The sequence below is a fragment of the Lactuca sativa genome, chromosome 5 (genome assembly GCF_002870075.4).
Source record: "Lactuca sativa cultivar Salinas chromosome 5, Lsat_Salinas_v11, whole genome shotgun sequence".
Taxonomy (NCBI): Eukaryota; Viridiplantae; Streptophyta; class Magnoliopsida; order Asterales; family Asteraceae; genus Lactuca; species Lactuca sativa.
The window spans coordinates 77,203,300-77,225,712 of record NC_056627.2 but is presented as its reverse complement, the minus strand read 5'-3'; positions in this window follow the sequence as shown (position 1 = coordinate 77,225,712).

Here is a 22,413-nt window from a genome sequence, read left to right as displayed (position 1 = left end):
TGGTTCGCTCTATGATGGGTCATGCTTCACTACCTATCTATTTTTGGGGGTATGCTTTAGAGACTGCCGCCCACATCCTTAACCGAGTCCCTACTAAGAAGGTTGCCAAAACACCTCACAAGATGTGGACAAGGAAAGCTCCCTCGTTGGCACATATCAAGGTTAGGGGTTGCGAGGCTTTCGTAAGACGAGATACTCACGACAAGCTCGAACCTCGAAGTGAGCGATGTATTTTCATCGGCTACCCGCAGACATGCTTTGGATATCTCTTCTATAGACCGAAGGACAATGTTGTCTTTGTTGCGAGGAGAGGAGTTTTTTGAGAGCAAGAACTCATAAGCCAAGGAGACAGTGGGAGCAAATCGAACTTGAAGAGATTCAAGAGTCGATGGATGAAGAAACCTCTACCGCTGGCACTCAACCCAAGGAGGAAACTCCGGTTGAACCAATTGACGAGTCCTTACCTCTTAGACGTTCCGATAGAGTTAGAGTTCATCCCCAGTTTTATGGTTTTCATATTACTACCGAAGGGGACACGTATATTAGTGATGGTACACTAATAAATCTTGATGAACCTAATAGCTATAAGGAAGCCATGGCAGGCCCGGAGTCTGCAAAATGGAAAGAGGCAATGGATAGCGAGATCCAATCCATGTATGATAACCAAGTTTGGAATTTGGTTGATTATGTTCCCGGACGTAAGACCGTTGGGTGCAAATGGATCTTCAAGAAGAAGACCGACGTGGATGGAAACGTACACACATATAAAGCGTGATTGGTTGCGAAGGGCTTTACTCAAACTCCCGGAGTTGACTATGATGAGACCTTTTCACCAGTTGCGAAGATTAAATCTATTAGAGTGATGCTAGCAATTGCCGCATTTCATGATTATGAGATTTGGCAAATGGATGTCAAGACCACTTTCCTTAACGGAAAGTTGGCTGAGGATGTTTACATGGCTCAGCCAGAGGGGTTTGTGGATCCGAAGCATCCGAATAGAGTGTGTAAGCCTGAGAAGTCCATTTATGGACTTAAGCAAGCGTCTCGCAGATGGAATCTTTGATTCGATGAGAAAGTCAAAGAGTTTGAATTTGTACGAAGCGAAGATGAATCTTGTGTATATGTCAAAGCCAGTGGGAGTATAGTAAGCTTCCTCGTTCTATATGTCGATGACATATTACTCATAGGAAACGACATCCCGACTCTGCAGGAGGTTAAGTCCTGGCTCGGGAATTGCTTCGCTATGAAGGACCTCGGAGAGGCTTCTTACATTTTGGGAATAAGGATAGTAAGAGAAAGAAGTAAAAGACTAATTGGAGTTAGTCAGAATACTTACTTAGAAAAGGTACTAAAATGTTTTAGTATGGAAAACTCGAAGAAGGGAGAATTACCGATACAAAGTAATGCCAAGTTGAGTAAGACTCAAAGTCCGAGTACCGAAGCTGAAATAGCAGAAATGAGCCGAGTACCATACGCTTCCGCAGTTGGCTCAATCATGTACGCTATGACTTGTACTCGCCCTAATGTAGCCTTCGCTTTGAGCATGGTTAGCAGATATCAAGGGAATCCTGGCAAAGCCCATTGGATTGCGGTGAAGAATATACTTAAGTACCTTCGGGGGACAAAGGAATGGTTCTTAATCCTCGGAGGGAGTGATGACTTGAAGGTGCGAGGGTATAGTGACGCCAGTTTTCAGACCGACAGGGACAACTACCGTTCGCAGTCGGGCTGGGTCTTTACCCTAAATGGAGGAGCAGTGACATGGAAGAGTTCCAAGCAGGAGACCGTAGCTAATTCAACGTGCGAATCAGAGTACATTGCAGCGAGCGAAGCGTGAAGGAGGAAATATGGCTAAAGAACTTCATCGGTGATCTTGGAGTTGTACCTGCCATAAATGAGCCCATGGAGATTTTCTGTGATAACGAAGGAGCGGTTGCCTTGACCAAGGAACCGAGGGATCATGGTAGATCAAGACATATCGACAGAAAATATCACATCATTAGAAATTATGTAGAAGAAGGACAACTCGTAGTGAAGAGGATATCATCAGAAGATAACCCAGCAGATCCGGTTATGAAGGGACTGAGTAGGGTTAAGCACTTGCAGCATGCTAGGAGTATTGGGCTGAAGGATGATATTAGCATAGATTAGATAGTGTTAGAAACGTGTAATAGATAAATGTAATTAACATTTGATGATTAAATAAAGGAGTTTTATTTATGAGTAATGTTACTATCTTATGTTAACTGTTTAACTATTATTTCACTTTGCATGTTTTGACTTCCAAAATAATTGAAATTATTAGGAATAATAGAATTATTCAAATTGTCCACAATCGTTCATATGTTGGAAGTAGATATGAATGAAGATTGTCATGAATTGGTGTGTAGATTGTCTAAATGGTGTTAGACATAGCAAAGGGTTGCTGCAATGTTCATGAGTGCTTATGAACTAGTTTTAAGCATTGGAACAAACTCGCGCTTGCTGGAATCACCTTATGGAATATGATATAAAAAGGGTGATCGCAAGACGATAATATCATATAGTCATAAAACCTAGATATATTGTTTGTTATTTGTTAATTGATTGTACATTGATAATGAGAAAACGCATCAGTAACTCGGTGTTATAAAACGCATTGTTGTGTATAGTTGGTTAATGAATAAGTAAATGCATATAAGTCGAAGTTTATCTGTAACTTTTATCTAAGAAGGTAAAAGTGATATCTCGGCCGCTCGATGATTTGATTTGACTTATGTGCCGGGCCCGGTCAGAACTGAATTGATGTGTTCGATTAAGTTCTATGTCGAATAAATCAGAGATCGAGAAACCTAAATGCTTGACTAACCGTTCCATAAGATTGTCAGCATGATATCTAACAGAGGACTGTACGATCCCTTATCTAAAGGACAAGATTGATTAGATCAGAGTTTGACAACGTCTTTGAGAGCTACGATTGCGAACCGAGTTGTACTTGTGCATATAGTTACTAGACTTATCCAAGTGGGAGACTGTTGGAATAGTGTCTAAGGCTGCAACTATATTAGGCAAGTATTTGACCCGGTTGTGCATGGTCCTTTTGGGTTGCCTTCACCATAGCAACTTGATAGGATGATTTATTAAGAGAGAGTAAATATTATTAATATGTTATGAGAATAATATAAAGAATAATATATGGTTTTTTTTATTAATATAAGTCATAGAATTAATTGGAATTAATTTGGTGACTTAAAGAGATTAATTAAATAAAGGGGTATAAACTGTTAATTGTTTGATAGTTAAGCTTTAGACTGTAAATCCATATGGATATACTAGGGACGGATTCTAGAAGCTAGGATAGCTTCAAAATCGTCCAAGGAGTTATCTATGGAATGGATTTGGATAGCCTTAAGAGAAGATTATCCAATTAGGGTTTAGGTTGTAACCCTTAAGGAGTCTACAAGTATAAATAGACCACATAGCCAAGGCAAATCGGCACTTCACCGAAAGTAAGAGAACCCTGGCCGATTTCCTCCCCTCTCCTCTCTCCTAAATCATCTTTCTTGCTATTGGCGTTTGTAATCCATTAGAGGAGTGACAATTGTGACTCTAGAAGCTCCAAGACAACAAGATCAACAAGGAATTCAAAGGTATGGTTCTAGATTTGTTTCAATGTTGTTATTTAACCTAATTAGTCATTAGAAGTCTTGGATTCAAAGCATGTTTAATCAGAAAGCCTAGATCCAAGCAATAGGGTTTTGCGTGCGCACATAGGAAAGTTTTTATGGCTAAAACCCAACAAGATTTTCCTTTGTCAAAATGTTGCTTGCTTTGTGCTTGTGGGACTCTTAGTAATGTGAGCTAGCTATATTCATGAGGTTGCTAGTTGACATTACTGGTAATCTTTTAGCAGCTGAGGACTGGGAGAGTTCGGGAACCTAGGAAAGCCTAGGATATGTTTCAATGGGTTAGTATTAAGGTTCAGTGACACTTAGGTGTACCAGTATGAGGAAGTGACTTGGAGGACTCGGGAGGATTGCTGAAGAAAGTATGGATAGGTGTGGAAGTTAGTATTGGGCTCGTACTACTGAAAGCACAGGATCCATACTCGAATTGGTGAGAGTCTTGGAGAATCTGAGAAGCTTTGGGGAGGAGTTTGTGACCCGGTTTGGGGACAAAAGATGTTCCAGTTGTTGCAGCTTAGCCATTGGCAAGTGAGCTAGTGAGCGTGACAGGATGTCAGACCCTGAAGGATGTGATTTCCAAGAGTTTATAGATGCGAGATCGATTTGGAGCACCTTGGGAAGAGAGGGTCGTGCCAGGTGCGTGTAGTAGAGGGTCCCGGGAAGAGACCTATGACATCTGATCATCGGGTGAAAGGCCAGCAGGACCTGATTCAGTGCAGCATGTACGGGAAGTTGCACAAGAGACTTGTTGCTCCAAGGGTTTAGGCTGCTACAGGTGTGCTAGGGTTGATCATGTCAGCTGAAGGTGATCAGTATTCCTCCAGATGTTGTGGGTATGTCATCTTTTTCAGTTGATAGATGAATGATGGGGATACGTATTGCTTTGGGATTGTGAGTGAGTTTGGATAAGTTAGATCTCAGGTCGGTTTTCTGCTAGTGTTTGGGTTATCAAGGATCATATATGCCATCCTGCATGCCAAAAAGTCCTTGGTGAACTCACAGAGGGACGTACCGTTATCATTCCAGATCTTTGTCGGGATCTATGCAAGAGTATTATTTAGAGGATACTCGGTCAGGGTTAGAGTGATAGTTCTCTAGTGAAGTCAGCGTTCAGGGGTTCTATCATTATTCAGGTGTCGTCGACAATTGTCTATGGATGAAATTTGGAGTTCAAGGCACTACCGTTGCAAGGACAGAACTGGTAACATGAAGAGGGTAGTGTTAGTTGCGGGTGTTAGATGCATAAGTGGCTGGTCATCGGATGTTCAAGAGAATTGTATTTTTGCATGGGTTGTGTACGGTTAGAGTTCAGTGGTGCTGTGAGATTGGAAGTGGGAACGAGGATTTGTCAGCTAGAGTGATGATTAGAGCCTCTAGTTGTCAGTATGGGAGGTGGATTGAGGTGTCAGACTGGACCAGATTTCAAGATTACTCATCAAGATTTCCGAGTATGGCCAATCTTAACGTTTAACCGGTGATTAATCGCTAGCATTGGTAAGCACAGTTTGTCATCAGTAGGATACTAGAAAGCGAGAAGGATTGGGAATCCTTCAATTCACGCGTTCCGTGAAGACTTAGTCGAATCTAAGTGGGGGAGAGACTTTTTATAAAGTTCTCCAAATGTGAGTTCTGGTTGCGCGGGGTGCAATCTCTTGGGCACCTTGTCAACCAGAAGGGTATTCTAGTCGATCCGGCCAAGATATAGGTTGTGATGCAGCGGGAGATTCCGATGTCTCCAACTGAGATTCGTAGTTTTTTGGGTCTAGCAGGTTATTACCGGAGATTTATATGGGACTTATCCGAGATTGTGGTTCCTTTGACCCGACTGACCAAGAAATCGGTGGCCTTTTGCTGGGGGCCTGAGCAGCAGGCAGCCTTCGAGACTCTCAGACAGCGGTTGTGCGAGGCATCGATTCTCACCCTGTCAGAGGGTGTAGATGATTTCTTGGTTCACTGTGATGCTTTGATCATAGGCATGGGTGGGGTACTGATGGGGGTAGTTGTATCATTCAATAGTAGTAAGTTAGCATGGGAAGTGTAGTAAGACTATGGGGGTAGCCGTAGCATTCACTAGTGGCCAGTTAAGGGTAATTACTTATCGTTCTAGAAAGGGACATCGGAAGTTATGGTGTATTATGGATCTCGAGGTAGTAGTGGGGTATCGGCTCATTTCAGGAAGGATTTCGAATCGGGGTTCGTGCATGTTCAGTACTGGATTTTGATTCAGTGAGATTAGATTTGGGAGCATAAGGATGCCAAAGGCATCAACTGCAAGATACCAGGGTAATGAATGGGTTTAGTTTGATGGTAGCTCAAGCCATCATGATGTGACTTGATTCAGTCCTATCAGTAATGGGACCACGACATGTTGAACCAGGAAAAGATAGGTCAAAGGAGTTCGGGTATGATGTAAGACCACAGTTGTTCTTGTGGCATTCATTTTTGCAGCGGATTCAGTTGCGACGGGTTGTCAGCTTGTCATGATCGGATGGATCAAAGGATGGAAGGAGTCTAGAGAAGAGGTATTTCCAGGTAATTACTGTCAGACAATGTGTCCTTTAAAGGTCGTGTGGTACTGCAGAGCATGTGTCTCTGGCTCAGCAATCAGGAAGGTGTCCGATGTTCTGGATAATTGGCAGTTAAGTTGGGATCAAGAAGGTCCCGTGCGTTCTTTAGGAAAGCAGCCATGTGGCAGCAATAAGGGTAAGAGTGATTTAAGTGATTGGGGTTTGTGTGTGGAATTGTTGGGTATTCGGTAGTCGCAGTGATCGGTGATTTCGTTCTTTAAGAAGCCTCAAGATATTACGGGTGGAAAGTATTCTTATAGAATCAGTTCGATGATGATTCGGTGTAGGCAGACTATCAGGGAGACAAACCATCTCAAAGTTTCGTATTTCAGGAAGAGCAGATGTGATCAGGTTGCATGGAATTCATTCGTCTTCAGGTTCTAGAACCCTACGAGGGTTGGTTTCATTTGCCTTGGGAAGGTAGTGGTATTCTCAGGTTTGTGGCAGTGTTGCTCAGGTTTCCTGGTATGTTGGCGATAGTAATGCATGATTTCGAGGACAAAATCTAATTTAAGTGGGGGAGAGTTGTAACGCTCTGATCCGAACTGATTTCTAGTCTGAGGTTGTGGCTCGAGGGTCGGTCATTATAAGGATTATGGCTTTTGGGAAGGTAAGACCTAGACCTATTTGGGTGCAGGTCATGTATTAGAAGTGATTCGGGTGTTCGATTTGTGTTTTGGAGCCTTGGGGTATTTCTGTAAAGTGGTAGTTCAGGCTTTTGTGGAAAATGGATTTTTGTTCGTAAGGTGTTAAGAAAGGTTTGAGTTCTTAGAAGTGTAGAACTTCTCGTCACCTTTCCGTGGATATAAGGATCATCGGAATCGGATTTATAACGAAGAAGTTATGGCCTTCAGAATTTTCATGGTTTTTCAGGCTTAGTCGAGTACACGGGGCATACAGAAAGAGTACACGGGGCGTACAAGGGAAGAAGGGAGTACGTTGGGCATACCTTGTAGTACGTTGGGCGTACTGACCAGGATGGTCATGACTGTTATGATAAATCAATGAATCGAGTAAGAAATGAATCAGAGTTAAAATTGAAGTAAGTATGCAAGATTGAACAACAGATGTAAATATGATCTTGTTTCAGCTCTATTACGCTTTCGTGTTTACAGAGTACAAAAGACAGGTCTGTAAAAACTTTTATCTAACTCTAGTAAATGACCATATTTATAGCATACAGAAAGCATACAAAAAATATACTAAGGCATAAACACTTAAGCTTCGTATAAAAGCGCCTTAGTAAAACATATTACAAAACATTCGAAGAGCGCAAAACATACTTCGACTAATTACAACAAAATAAATCCTTACAATCTCCCCCTTTGTAATCATAGTCGAAGTCTTCAATTAATAAGAAGTTGGATGGAATACAGCATCACTCTTCGAACTTCTGTGTACCAGGATATGATCTTCTTAAGCTCCTTCTTATCACCTTCGTTTTTTTTCTTGCATTGATTCATACGAACAATTAAGTTCGTATATTGCGAAGTTGAATATCTTTCCACCTCACAAGCCTGGAACAAAAATCGTTTTGTTCTTCCAGCCTTGTCCTTCCCTGCGAGGACTAACCTGAAGGGCTTCAAGCAGATTTCACCATCGGCATACTTTTTCAGATCAGTTTAAGACTTCGTAGGTGCCATTGGAGCATTTATTTCCAATCCTTTAGCTGTAGCTAAATCCACATCAGTCATAGCCAAGAATTCATAATAATTTTCGATGAAAATCTTGATGTGAGCAACTCTGTTTTGGCTTCTTTTCGAATGAATGCATGTGATTGAATGCAACCTTGGCTTCGATTGTTTCGTAATTATACTGCTTGGCTGGATCACCTTTATTCAGACCTGGAGGATCACTTGCTCGTTGTGTCGTTTATACTTTGAATTAATCTCATCCTTTCAAGACCAGCTTCAGCTTTCTTTTCCTGCTTTGAATTTTCCACCAAGATAGTTTTTCCTTTATCTTTGGAAGCTGATTCTTCTATCACTTCTTTAGTTTTCGAACCACTTCCACCAATATCAGCAGATTTACCAATCACAATATCTTTCACTATTCGTCTTGTAATTGGCACAGTTGTTACAACTGTTGAAGTAACTGACCTAGCTATTGCTATGATTGGCTTTGTCGTTGGGATCATTGAGGAAAACTCCTTTCCCACAATCTTCGCATATTCATCCCCAGCCTTCGTATCTTCACCCTTCCTTTCTCCCCCTTGCACCCCTAGAAAACAGGTGGGACATCTGTTGTAGGAAGAAGGCTGGATATGCGAGAAAGAGGAGCCAATTGTTTTTGTAAGATGGCTTCGAATTGTGTAAACTTCTGGGATAAAAATTCAAGAGTTATCAAGGATGATGAAACCGGCTTGGTAGATAGTTCTTTGAGCTCCTTTAACAAAGTAATCACCTCCATAAAATTTTTATTTTCGGTTGTAGAGAGTTGAGTAAGTTGAGGACTCATACTTTTATACAACTTGACGAATTTCGTTACTGCATCGCAAATGATACCAATCTTCTGATTGAGAGATGCATAGTCCTGTCGAACACAAGCAACCTCTTTTTCCATATCTTGGCGAAGCTCTTGAATTTGAAAATTAACATCCTCACGAACCTTCTTGACATCTTGAATAAACAAAACATGTCGTTCCTTGGCCATTGTTTTCAATTTCTTCAAGTCTCCCTCAAATGTTGACTTTTGAGAATTAACCCTCATCTAATTGTTTTGATCACAAAGATCCACCTTCTCCAAAATCCGAGCCTCAGAATCTCGAATCATACCAGATACTTTCGAACTTATTCTTTCTTCAAACAGTTTTAACAACCCATCAACCTTCAAACTAGACACCGAATGACCTCCCCAAGATCTGCTTGAGATTGAAAAATAGAATTCAACTTTGTATTCAATATTTTAAACCGCTTCATCGTCATAAGCATATGATCTGGAAAATCAGCTTCGTCTTCATCAAACACCAAATTTTCAAAAGTTCCTCCAAAACCTTCATTTTCATTATCAGTCTCCATAGAGATGGATTCTTGAACGGGTGAAGTGGTTTTGGGTGGATCAGTTCATTGAGAAGAGAAAAGAGTAGTGAATGGATGATTGATGATATTTTCAAATGTGGGTGAATCTGTGGTTGAAGTAATGGGGATGATTTGTGGAAGTAAGCAAACAAAAGTTTTTGAGGTAACAAACGCAGGTTTAGCTTGATCTTCTTTCTTCAAATCTTCCTCACCCATAATGACATTTGCATCCGTATTAGATACGTGTGCAATGATGTCAGAAGCTCGTGCCTCCTCAGTAGATGACTTGGCAACCGAATCTTCGGGTGGTATAATAGTTGTCTACGTAGGAGTGGAAGTATCTTTATGGAGATTTGCTTCAGGGGTTTCTAGAATCCGTTCATCTTCATCATCGGTGGATTCAATAGAGATTACCATCTTTCTTGTCTTCTTCTTCTTCTTCTTTGAGAGAGGTTTAGCCATACCTTCAGCCCTTCGTTTCTTTGACGATGGAGAAATAGGCACTGGTAATCCACGAATTAGTACACCTTGATGAGTAACATGTGCCTTTCGTACCACATTGGTTATTGGAGACCTGCTTTTATGCTGCAACTTCATTTTTATTCTTCGAAAAACACCGGTCTTCGAAGGAATAATCTCTTGCTCTTGAGTTTCTTGAACAACAGACATAATTAATGTTGTTTAACAGCAACAGAAACTTTGTGTGTCACTGGCTCGTCAACAGTAATTTGTTGCTTCTTTGGAATCTTCATAGTCTAAGACTCCTTGATTGGCTTTTCAGAAGAACCAGTTTCAGTCTTCTTCATACGTTTTGAATTTGTCTCCTCCTTTGACAACAAGATCCCAGTTGCAATATTAGTATGAATGGTTTGCAAGTAAGTCACCAAGACTGAATTCGTCAGATCAACTCTGTTTAGCATCGCATCAGGAATACGAGCTACTAACGGAAATTCCTCAACATCATCTGTTGCAGCCTTCGAACAATTATAGATGTGAAAAACAACTTTTCCCTCATCATTGGGTACCAAAATCCCCTTCTTTTCATAAAATTACTGCAGAATCAAGCTCCAATATCTTGCACACAAAATGTCATGAAGAGCATTCGTGTTTTCTATGCTCTTTTGAAATTCTCTCCATAATTGAGTAGAATAATCCACTTGCAGATCATAGTATAGCCCAGCAACCATGGCATATACCACCATGCGTCCCTTGTTACGTCCAATAGTTCTTCCAGTCGAACACCTCAAGAAAATCCCAAATAAAAAATTCCAAATGTTGGGAAGACCAGACTTCTTGAAGTCACTGATCTTTGATAGTTGAGGTTGATGGCCCATCTCATTGAACATATGAACAATTTGAGGGAATGAAAAATCGACATACGGTGGGGAATTATGGATTTCCAGAATTTGACAGAAAAGTTTCTTGGATAGTCTGACCTTTTTATCATTTACCAGATTGAAAGTAACTGCATCAAAAGCTTTGGCGTATGTAGCAGTTGATCCTGCTTGAGAAAGCCATGAAAGTTGAACAGAAAACAAACTAAACATAGCTTTTGACAAAACAGAACTCTTCAAAGCAACAACTAGCATCTTGAGTTCTTCAGGGTATTGAGAAACATCAGCATCCACATGATAATTAGTGCCTTGAATCTTCATAATCAATAAAGAAGTCACATCATCAGTGGTGTGAGAAGGATTAGCATCATTATGAGCAGAAGTCGCCATTGTTAGGGTTTGAAAGCTTCGTGAAGAATAGAGAGTATTTAGGAATTTTTCTTCTGAAAGAGTAAACGGATAAAGAACCCTTGTATCCCCTTTTATATGTAACCCTGAAGTTTGAAATAAAAGTAGGATGTGCATTTAATGAAATCTGACGTAGCACCTTGAAAACCGCACCATGATGACGATAAAGTTGCCATGCGTGAAAAAGTAACTGTCACTTCTCCTCAAAACCTGAACAGAATACAAAACATCCCCTCAAACATGCTGGTTTGTTTTCCCCAATAGAATAGTAACCGTCGGAACCCTTCGTATGGAAGTAGGGCTCTTTTACTTTTGGGTTTTAAAGTAAAGTCATTTCCCAGTTGTCCGAAATCATCAGCCTGAGTTGGTGTTACTCAGAACCTCAAGGATTTCATGTGCATAGTGTTCCAAAGAATTAGATGAGAAGCAATAAAAAGAAAATTTATGGAAGTCAGTGATGTCAAAGTTTCAATTTGACACGAAGGCAATTAAAACCCTGGGCAAAGGTTGCTTCGTTAATCATCAAGACAGATGATCAACAGCTTGTGTATGTTCCCGTGAAGTACAATCGAATACTTGTAGAGAAGTATCGAAGGGCTTCTTTTAAAAGGCTTCATAGGTGGCTTAATGAATTTCGTTACATATCAACCTAAACATAAGGTGAGTAATTGTAACAGAAATTACTTGTTTGACCAGTGTAGTCAGTGACAACTATGCTTCGGAAAAATATTAAGTGACTTTGGATTTCGACGGAAACTCACATGGAAATCATATTCATGAAAAAAAATTATGTGTTGGATCCTGTTTGGTAACAAACATCGTGGGTTTGGAATGTTTGATCAAGACCACTCATAAGAAATGAATATGATTTGGAGTTTCGAATGTAGGTAGTGAAACAAAAGTTTCGTTAAAATCTGGAACATAGTTCCCCGTCAATTCTTTAAAAGTGTAGAAATTTGGATTTCACTTTCATCACGGTCTCATGATGTCAAATCATAAACACAGATTTTTATGACTAAGTCTCGATTGGTTTGATCAGAGACATCTTGGACATATGTCTTCGTGTGTGATCGTGTAAGAATTTTTAGATGAAAAAGATTGGTAGAAGACACGAAATGTACCTCTATTATATTTGGACCAAACAGTAAACTCTTAACTCATGTGAGAAGAGTCAGGTGGCTCAGGAAACTAATGTGAATACAAGCCTAATTGGGAAGAAATCTTCGTTTGAAAATTTTCGTTAAGGCTTTCGAACACATACATTGAGTCAATGGAGGCTTTAGTCAAAATACTGCAGCATGCTTCTAGGGACAACTTAACTAGTTGAAAGTATTCGAAAATTTACCTGACCCTAGAACTGCAAGCATTAGCCAAGTTGAATCAGTCATGAATATCAACAACAAATACTAAAAACAAAAGAGAAACAAAATATTTTTGTTGTTTTTGAATTTTCGAAAAGGAAAAACAAAAAAAAAATTGATATTTTTGAATTTTTCAAAAAAAATACAAAAGAAAAGAGAAAATCTTTTTAGAGTTTTTGATTTTTCGAGAATAAAAGATGAAACAAAAATAAAATCTTTTTTGAATTTTTGATTTTTCGAAAATAAAAGACAAAACAAAAGATAAAATCTTTTTGGAGATTTTGATTTTTCAAAAATAAAATAACACATGATATGTACTTGTTGCAAACACACGAAATTTAATCAACCCTTGAAAAGTGACAGATTCACGAATTCGAAGGGGTCGAAGCGTTGACTATAAACAGTAACCTTTAAATACTGAATAACATTGCCTTTTCTTTTATTCAGCGCCTCTGAATCATTCTTGGTCAACCATCATTCTCCCTTTTTTGCATGGAACGGAGTTTCCATCCGTCATTCAAAGTCCTTCTAAAATTCTTACAAATGACTTTTAATCTAACGGTTTTGTGAAAATATCAGCTAACTAATTGGTTGTTTTCACAAAATGCACTTCAATATTTCCATCTTCCACATGATCCTTGATGAAATGATAACGAAGAGCTATATGTTTAGTCTTCGAATGCTGCACAGGATTATGACAAATTCTTATGGCACTTGGAGAATCACAATATAATGGAATCTTTTTCATTTTAATTGCATAATCACGCAATTGACTTTTGGATCCAATTTATTTGTGATGTACAGGCAGCAGCAGCCACGTATTCTGCTTCAGCAGTTAAAATTGATACACATGTTTGTTTTTTCGATTGCCAACTCACCAATTTACCATCAAGCAATTGACATCTTCCACTTGTGCTTTTTCTATCAAGATTACAACCACCCAAGTCTGCATCCGAATAAGCTTGAAAAAAGAACCCAGTTTTCGAAGGATACCACAATCCAAACGAAATTGTTCCTTTGAGATAACGGAAAATATTCTTCACAGCAGTAAGATGTGGTTCTCGAGGATTTGACCGGTACATAGCACAATTACACACAGAAAACATGATATCAGGTCTACTAGTTGTAAGATAAAGTAATGAAGTAATCATGCTCCTGTAAAGAGTTAGGTCAACTGCAGGTTTATCTAAAGAAGGTGTCAGCTTTATGCCAGTTGCCATAGGAACTCGTAATTTCATGCTATTCGTCAATCCAAACTTCTCTAGCAGATTCTTCGTATCTTTTTCTTGACTGATAAAAATACCTTCTCTGTTTTGACGAATATTCAAACCAAGAAAATTATTGATTTTTCCCATCATGCTCATTTCAAACTTACTTTTCATCAAATTTTTGAATTCACTAGACAAAGCAGGGTCAGTTGAGCCAAAAATTATAACATCAACATAAATTTGAACAAGCATTATATGATTCCCAACTTTCTTTAGAAATAATGTGGGATCAACTGAACCTTGTTTAAATTTAGATTGTTTTAAAAATGAAGTAAGTGTTGCATACCATGCTCGTGGTGCATGTTTTAAACCATAAACTGCCTTATCTAAGATATAAACATGATCAGGATGTTCTTCGTTAATAAAACCTGGGGTTGTTCCACATAAACAGTTTCTTCAAGCTCTCCATTCAAAAATGCACACTTCACGTCCATTTGATAAACATCAAAGTCTTGGTGAGCTGCATAAGCCAGAAATATAAGAACGGCCTCGAGTCTCAGGGGAAAAATTTTCTTCATAATCTATTCCTTCTTTTTGTGAATAACCTTTAACAACAAGTCTGTCTTTGTTTCAAACAATGTTTCCATCTTTGTCGGTTTTATTTTTGAAAATCCATTTTAACCCGACAATCAAAACATCATTTGGCTTAGGAATTAATCTCCAAACCTTGTTTCATTCAGATTCAGATAATTTAGACTGCATTGCAACAACCCAATCTGAGTGTTCCATTGCAACCTTAACTATCTTTAGTTCGATCTTAGAAATAAAAACATTGAACATGCAAAATTCATGATGAGTATTTAATACCTCATTCTTTGCACGAATTTGAGCTCTTGATAAGACTCCCTCTTGTGGATTCCCAAGTATTTGATCTTTCAGATGATCTAGTGTCCATTTTCCATTGGTGGATAAGCTGGATCAAAGTCTAAAGGTGCATCTTCATATAAATCATCATTCTCTGATCCTGCAATCGAACAAACATCATTAAAATCATGAAATTTTTATTGTTTCCCGAGTGCTCCCCCTCAACATCAGCATCCATTCTCTCATTCTCCCCCTCGAAAGAATACTCCCCTTCAACAAGAGGGTTTGGATCCAAGTGCTCCCCCTCCACTGGATTGGTATGCATACTTTCGCCTATTTCTTGATGATTTGATGTTGAATCATCAGTGAGCTTCGTTAATTCAGAGATATGATTATCATTGGCATTAATTTCAGCATCAACAACATGATCTGAAATTCCAAAAATCAAATCATAATCAATATCCAACGGTTGTGAATGTTCAGAGTCATCTTGTATTTCTTTTAGAATAGGATGATTTTCAAAATGCGTTTCAGTTTGTTTGTTATAATAATCATCAAATGTAAGATTAAATGTTTCTTCCACTTTTCGTGTTCGTTTGTTCAACACACAATATGCGACTGAATTATGCGAATATCCCAAGAAATCCCTTCATCAGCTTTTGCTTGAAACTTTGAAAGGTTATCCTTAAGATTCATAATAAACCACCTGCATCCGAAAACATGGAAAAATTTCACATTTGGTTTTCGATTATTAATAATTTCGTATGCAGTGATATTAAAATGACGATGGATGAAAGATCTGTTTTGAGTAAAATATGCGGTGGAGATTGCTTCAGCCCAAAGATATTGTGGAAGATTCGCATATGCCGGCATAGTTCTTGTTGCTTCGCATAGAGATCTATTTATTCGTTCAATGACACCATTTGTAGTGGTGTATATGGAGACAAAAAATTATGCGAAATTCCTTTATCCACCAAAAACGAATCAAGAACATTGTTTTTAAAATCAGTTACATGATCACTCTTGATTTTACGAACTGTCTTCTTCAGCGTTGTTACCATCTTTTTGATAAAATCAATCATGATTTGTGCAACTTTGGATTTAAGCCAAAGAAAATAAACCCATGTGGACCTTGAAAAATCATCAACAATTACTAAAATGTATCGTTTCTTGTTGAGTGTTGAAACTGTCGATGGTCCACACAAATCAATGTGTAAGAGCTCCAGTGGTTCGACAATCTTCGAATCAATTGTTATTGGATGACCTTGTTTATGTTGCTTACCAAATTCACAAGCTGCACATAAAGAATCATTATCGAATTTAAGTATATGTAAACCTCTTACCAAATCTTGAACAACAAGTTTGTTGATGTTTCGAAAGTTGAGATATGAAAGTCTGCGATGCCAAAGCCAGCTAATGTCTGATGTAGCTTTTGAAAGAATGTGTATAGCAGGTTTGCCTACAACTGGATTGATGTCCAACGTAAACATGTCACCTTTCCTTTTTGATTTGAGCAAAACTTCGTTTGTGTTGTCATTCGAAATGATGCTACCCACTTCGTTGAAAAGTACTTGATTACCAGTGCCCACCACAAGTCGTGATACACTTATCAAGTTGTGATGAAGACCTTCGACATAAGCAACCCGATTCACTGTGAATTGACCATTCGTGATTTTCCCATATCCTTTAGCTTGACACTTATGATTGTTTCCAAATTTAACCACTCCAGCGTTCTTCAATGCTTGGAAAATCTCTTAAGTTCTCCTTCTTCCCAGTCATGTGACGAAAGCAACCACTATCAATGTACCATTTGTTATCATATTGCTCATCACATAGTACCTGCAATCATTGAAAAATTTTAGGTACCCAAGGCTTTTTGGGTCCTTGGAAATTAGATTTCAACATATAATATAACGAAGAACTTTTAACCCAATCACAAACTCTAGTTTTGAGACTATCAATTAAGTCCAAATCTTCATTTAAAGGGACCGAAACATAAGATTTTGTTAGTTTCGGATCTTCATTGACATTACCATTCACATTCTTAGTATGTGATTGTACTTTCTTTGCATTCACAACTGGCTTCCATGCTTTTACTGAGATGTTCGAATCCTTAGAAGACGAACTTCCGTTTGATGAAGTATTCACATACTTGTAACATACACGTTCTGAAATTGTGTATTGTTATTATTAAAAGTGAATAAAATTAAGTGTTGAGTTCTAATAGCTAGTTTTTACTAGAACTGAAGTAAAACTATGTTTAGAATCACTCATAAAATGTTGGAAGTCTTATGAGACTCCAATTAATAGCCAAATCATGAAAATTTAGCGAAAATATAAAATTTGAAATAAGTAAAATTTTATTATTTAAAGTTGTAGATAATCTCGTTAGAAACATTTAGGCGAAAACCTCATCGAAATCCGAGTTATAACAAATAAGTTATGACCAAACGAAGATCCATGATAAATCCGGAAAATACCTTGTCGCGTAAAAATTTAGTTTTCGATAAACTAATTTTTAGCCTTAGTAATGTAAATGAAAGTTGTAGAACTCGTGAAAATAATCAACTTTCATATATAAGACCGTTTGAATCTGACTTCGTATGAGAAAGTTATGATTTTTCGAAGTTTCAGCTTAGCAGTAGACAGCTAAAAACTCGAATGTTAGATCGAGTGATTTTTAGCCGACACAACCTAAACGAGAATTGAAGGTATCGTCATTAGTAGTGCAACGGTAAAAAGTCTGACGAAAACGGACGTCGGATGAAGAAGTTATGAATTTTTAACGGATTTTCCTGTCCCGGTCTGTTAAAAATAATAATATTAAAATTAAAATCAAAATTAGCCGACGAAGTCTAAACGAAAGTTGTAGAGCATAATTCTAGCTTTGCGTGCATATAAAGAACGTCAAAAATGGAGCTCGTATGCGAAAGTTATGGATTTTAGAAGTTTTTGCACATTTTTCGAGAAAATTCGTATGAATAGTGAAATGCCACGTCACCCTCGTATGCGAGGCTTCCACGTGTCGGACAGATGTTCGCTTCTGATTGGACCGTAGCCTTGCGTGTTGCCTTCTGATTGGTCCAAGCCGAGGACCACTAAGCCCGGAACACCTTCGCATGAGACACCCCCTTGATCACCCTCGCATGCGAGACCCACTTGCGAGCCACCTGCTGTCCGAGCCGAAGACCCAGCCGATGACGCGCCTGAAGCTGATGACTCCTCGCATCCAAGCCTCGTTGGAGCCCTGCGAAGCTGCCATCTGGTCCGAACCTCGCAGCCACCGTCTCCTTCCCTTCGCTTCGGATCCGAAGCTCAACCCTATATAAGGGGTGCGAGCCCTCTCGGCTAGTTTTAGAAATTTGGCATTTTCACCCCCCTCTTTCAATATTTTTACGATCCCGACATCCCCTGAAGCCCCGGTACTGATTCTAAAGCCCGAAACACACCCCGAGACTCCCGAGAATCCCGAAAAATTTATCTTTTCGGTTTTGAAGCTCTACCTTTTTAGAGTCCGGTTTTTAGCTAATTCTCCCGGTTTTCAACAAATAAAGCCATATTTGGAGCCGATATGCTGCTCAAATTACTATTTTAACCCCCGATTATTTTAAGGTGAGTTCAATATATAGGAACAATTGTATGTTATGTGCTATACGTGCTATGTGCTTTTCAGTGTTATTATTCCAGGTTATTTTCCCATGTTATTTTTATTCGCTATTTTTAATAAGCAAAGATATACCTTTGACCTTGTGATCAGTGAAAGGACTTAGATTCACAGTGGTACTGGTATGTAGCCTCTGGCCATGTAGAACATGTCTCGTAAGAGAATGACTTCTATTCTATGGCATTGGCAGATGGTTAGATAGGACTGGTATGTAGCCTCTGACCATGTAGAGCATGACTCCGTAAGAGAATGAACTCTATTCTATGGTATTGGCAAATGGTTAGACAGGGCTTTAAGCCTGAAATCTACCAAAATGTTAATCCGAAGTTGTATATCTTTTGTGCCGTTTGGGCCAAAAGCTTTATTGATGTATATCAAGTAGTGAAATTGTTGTGTCTCATTGATCGTAAACCTTTGAATCAAATCTTGAGTTGATATTGAAAGCATGACATATGATACACATATGCTATTGTTGTTCTTGTTCCCTTTTGCTTCTGTCATATTGGTATATATAAGGCATAAGATTATATTGTATCTATTTATTGAATGCACTAAGCGTTATCGCTTATCCCTCTCAATGTTTAACATTTGCAGGTGATGAGTATCCAATTTAGTTTTATACTGCTGAAAGATTTAGAATAGTTAATACCATTTCTCTGTATTCTAATGTTCAAGTATGTATATGAATAATAGATTCCTGGGTAGATATGAAATGTAATAAAACTTAGTCGGTTTGTATCCAATCTTTTGTAATTACTTTATCAATATAAAATATTGTTTTATAAATATGCATGTAGCATGTTTTGAGGAAGTAACTTAAGAATAATGTTGAAATAATATGAAAGTTTGGGTCTTTCATAAATACGAAATTTGGGGTCTTTCAATACTTCTCATAGGCTTCGTTAATTTGCTCCTTTGAGAATTTGCTTGACTGATACAATTTTCCTCTTCCTTCGAGCCAATGATCAATAGTCTTTCTTGATGTTATCCCTTTTTCATGCGAACTTTTCTAAGTCTATTTCTTCGTATGATTAGGAAAATTTGGCTTTAGAGGAATGAAATCAACTTTTGGTTTTGTTAGAAAAGATTGAGCATATGATGTATTAACAGTCGTTTTAAAATGTTGATGCTGTGAAAATGGTTTTGAATCATTTGAAAATTTCTTTGGAATTGTAGTTTTTGAAACATTCGAAAACTTTGGTTGTTTATTCCCTTCAGACTTTGAATGATTTGGTTAAATTGAAGTTTGTTTATATGTTGAAAAAGATGAATTTTTAGCTTTGAAAACATTTTTGGGTGATTTTGATTCAGACATATACTTATTTGTTTGAGCGGGATTTTTCATTTTGTCTAGAAAAATTGTTGATTTCACGGTCTTAACAGGTTTTGTTGTTTCATTTGACATCTTCCGAGACTCAATTGTCTGCCAAACATTTTCTTCCTTGCTTGTCTTTTTGAAATATTGTTTTCTTTCGAAAATTTGTTAATTTGTTCTATGAATTCTTTTGAGTTTAGTTTGACAATCTTTTCAGTTTCCTCAACCACTGGTTTCAAAACTTCTTTCACAATTTTTTACTTTTCAACCCATTTTCTTTGTGGTTTTTGTTGTTGAAAAACATACGAATTATTTGTTAGGTTGTTTTCAACGGTGCTTTGATTTGCGAAGAACCCTTCATCTGTTGTTTTCAAATTGTCTACTTCAACTAACTTCTTTAATTCATGTTTGACATTCTCAATATTTCCAGTAGTTACAAACACTTGGTTTGGGAAGATGACATCATCGGTACACTTGAAATTTGGACAAACCACTGTATTCATTTCAAGAAAGTGAGCACCTTGTTCATTCATCACCTTTTCTTACTTTTGTGTATCACTATACACTTGGTCAACCAAAATTCGAGGAATTTCTTCATCCTTTGAAGATTTCTTTTTCTTCAAAATTTTCTCCTCATTTTCATCATCACTATCATCAGTTTGACTATCTTTGATTTCCACAAAGTCCAAATCACAAAATTTCGAAGTTAAGGGTATATCAATTTCAACCTTAACCTTCAAATCCTTAACATTTTCTTTCCCTTTAGATGGTCATGCAACATTAACAATAGACAACTGGGAACAATCAACGTCCTCAAGATCACTAATTTCACTAATATTGTCAGAATTATTTTCAATATCAGCAAAATTAAACTGAGAATTAGATGTTGAATTCTCAGTCTTTTTCAATATGTGGATTTGTTCAGATTTAGTCAGAGTATCATTTACTATGTCAACTAATTCATTTGTATCAATACATTCATTAATTTTGACAATCCCATATTTATATCTATCATCAAGAACCTTGTCAAATTTAGCTATTATCTTCTCATAATCATACGAAATATTATCTACCTTAGCTCTTTCATATGCTAGAAAAGGCAGTAATTTTCTATGTTGCGCTTTACTTATTTCGCATGAATGATGTAAATCAATTAATTTTCCATAAATTCTCTTAGTTGAATTACAGTATATGTTTCTTTGTGCAAGCAAAAGTTTTACTTCAGATGATAAAGTATCCCTATCACACATAATGTTCGTTATCTGTAATTCTAAACAATCAACTTTACTTACTTTCATGTCTAATTTATTTTTCGTCTCTAATAACTCCATGGACAACTTGTTGGCCTCATTGCTAGCAGACACAACAATTGAATCAAAATAAGTAACAGTCTCATCAAAATATATTAGTTCAACATCATAAGCATGCTTAGTAATATTAAAAGATTCAAGAATATTACGTACCTTTGTTGTCATTGGAGATTTGTCTGCTGCCTTGGATACGAAGCATCTCCTTTTCACTTCGTATTCCTTTTCATCTGAATCCTCCTGCATTTTCGCAAACATTGCCCTGTGTGTTGGATTCCTCATTTCTTCATCGTTTGATCCAGATTACCAGATTTGGTAGGTTCCATCTTCCTCATGTTCACCCCTTCCGACCAGCGACAAATTCTTAGCCTTTGCACGAACCTCCTCCAACTTCTCTGCGTAATATGCCTCATCTTTTACCTTATTCTTCCTCTCATCCTTCTTTCTAAGCATACAGTCATTTGCAAGGTGATTAGCTCCATTGAAATAATGACAGTATACTCCAGCATTACCTTTTAGCTTCTTCTCACTCTTCCCTTCAGACAGCTTCAAATCATTCTTCTCAACCTTCTTCTTCTCATCATTGACAGTTTTACTCACAGCACTCCCCTTCGCCTCAGCTAGCTTAGTCATCGGATTGAAAGGCTTTTTGAAAAACTTCTTAACACGATTATTCAAGTAAAATGCAATTGCCTCATCATCAGAATTCATGATGAATCCTTCTTCTTCCTCTGAATCACCTTCTTCAGTTTCCTTCTCAGATATCTTAGACACAAGTGCCAGTGGACCTCCCAAACTCAGCTTCGATTCTTTTTCCATTTCATTAACTTCAGTTTCATGAGTTTTCAACTGGTTGTACAGATCATTAAGTGATGACGTATCAAAGCTTTGCTGATTCTTTACCATCATACTCACACTCCTCCACTCTTTTCGAAGACCCGTCACAAAGATGAGATTAAACTCCTTTGAAGTCCTGGTGATTCCATAGCGATTGCAACAGTAGATTGACTCGTTCAGATGATCATAATACACTTCAATTGTTTCACCATCTTTTTGTCTGAAGTCTTTTAGCTCAACCAAGCACTGTTTGACTGAATTGATCTTTGTCTTTTCGCTTCCTTGAAATTTTTCATTCAAATTGTTCCAGATCTCCTTAGCAGTTGTACAACTCCTTACATAACTCTCCAGTTTCTTCAGACGATCAGTTTGATTATCAACACTAGAACTTGTAGAAGACGATCCAATAGGTTGAACATTCACCGAAGGATTGACATTTCCATAAATACATGTTCACAATTCTTCATAAAGGCCATTCAGATAATCCTGCATATGATCAGCCCACTGATCATAGTATTCAGGGATTAACATCGAAGTTTTGGTCGATGATACTAACAGATGAGAAAACGATGTCATGGAATTAAGATTGAAGCTCACCATTTTTGTACGGAAGATGATTTTGAGAAATTTAATGAAATTTTGAGAATTTGACAACAAACTAGTTGAATCAAATAAGAATTATTAGACGAACACTCGATTCAACAATTCAAATGCAGAATCAAATCACAAACTAAGATCTAGACAAAAAAAATTCACTTTCAAAAAGTGTGGAAACTTTTGAACCAAAAATTTGATTCAAAAACATTTTTGAACGAATGAAAATCAGATCAAAGATATGATTCCTGCTCTGATACCAATTGATGAAT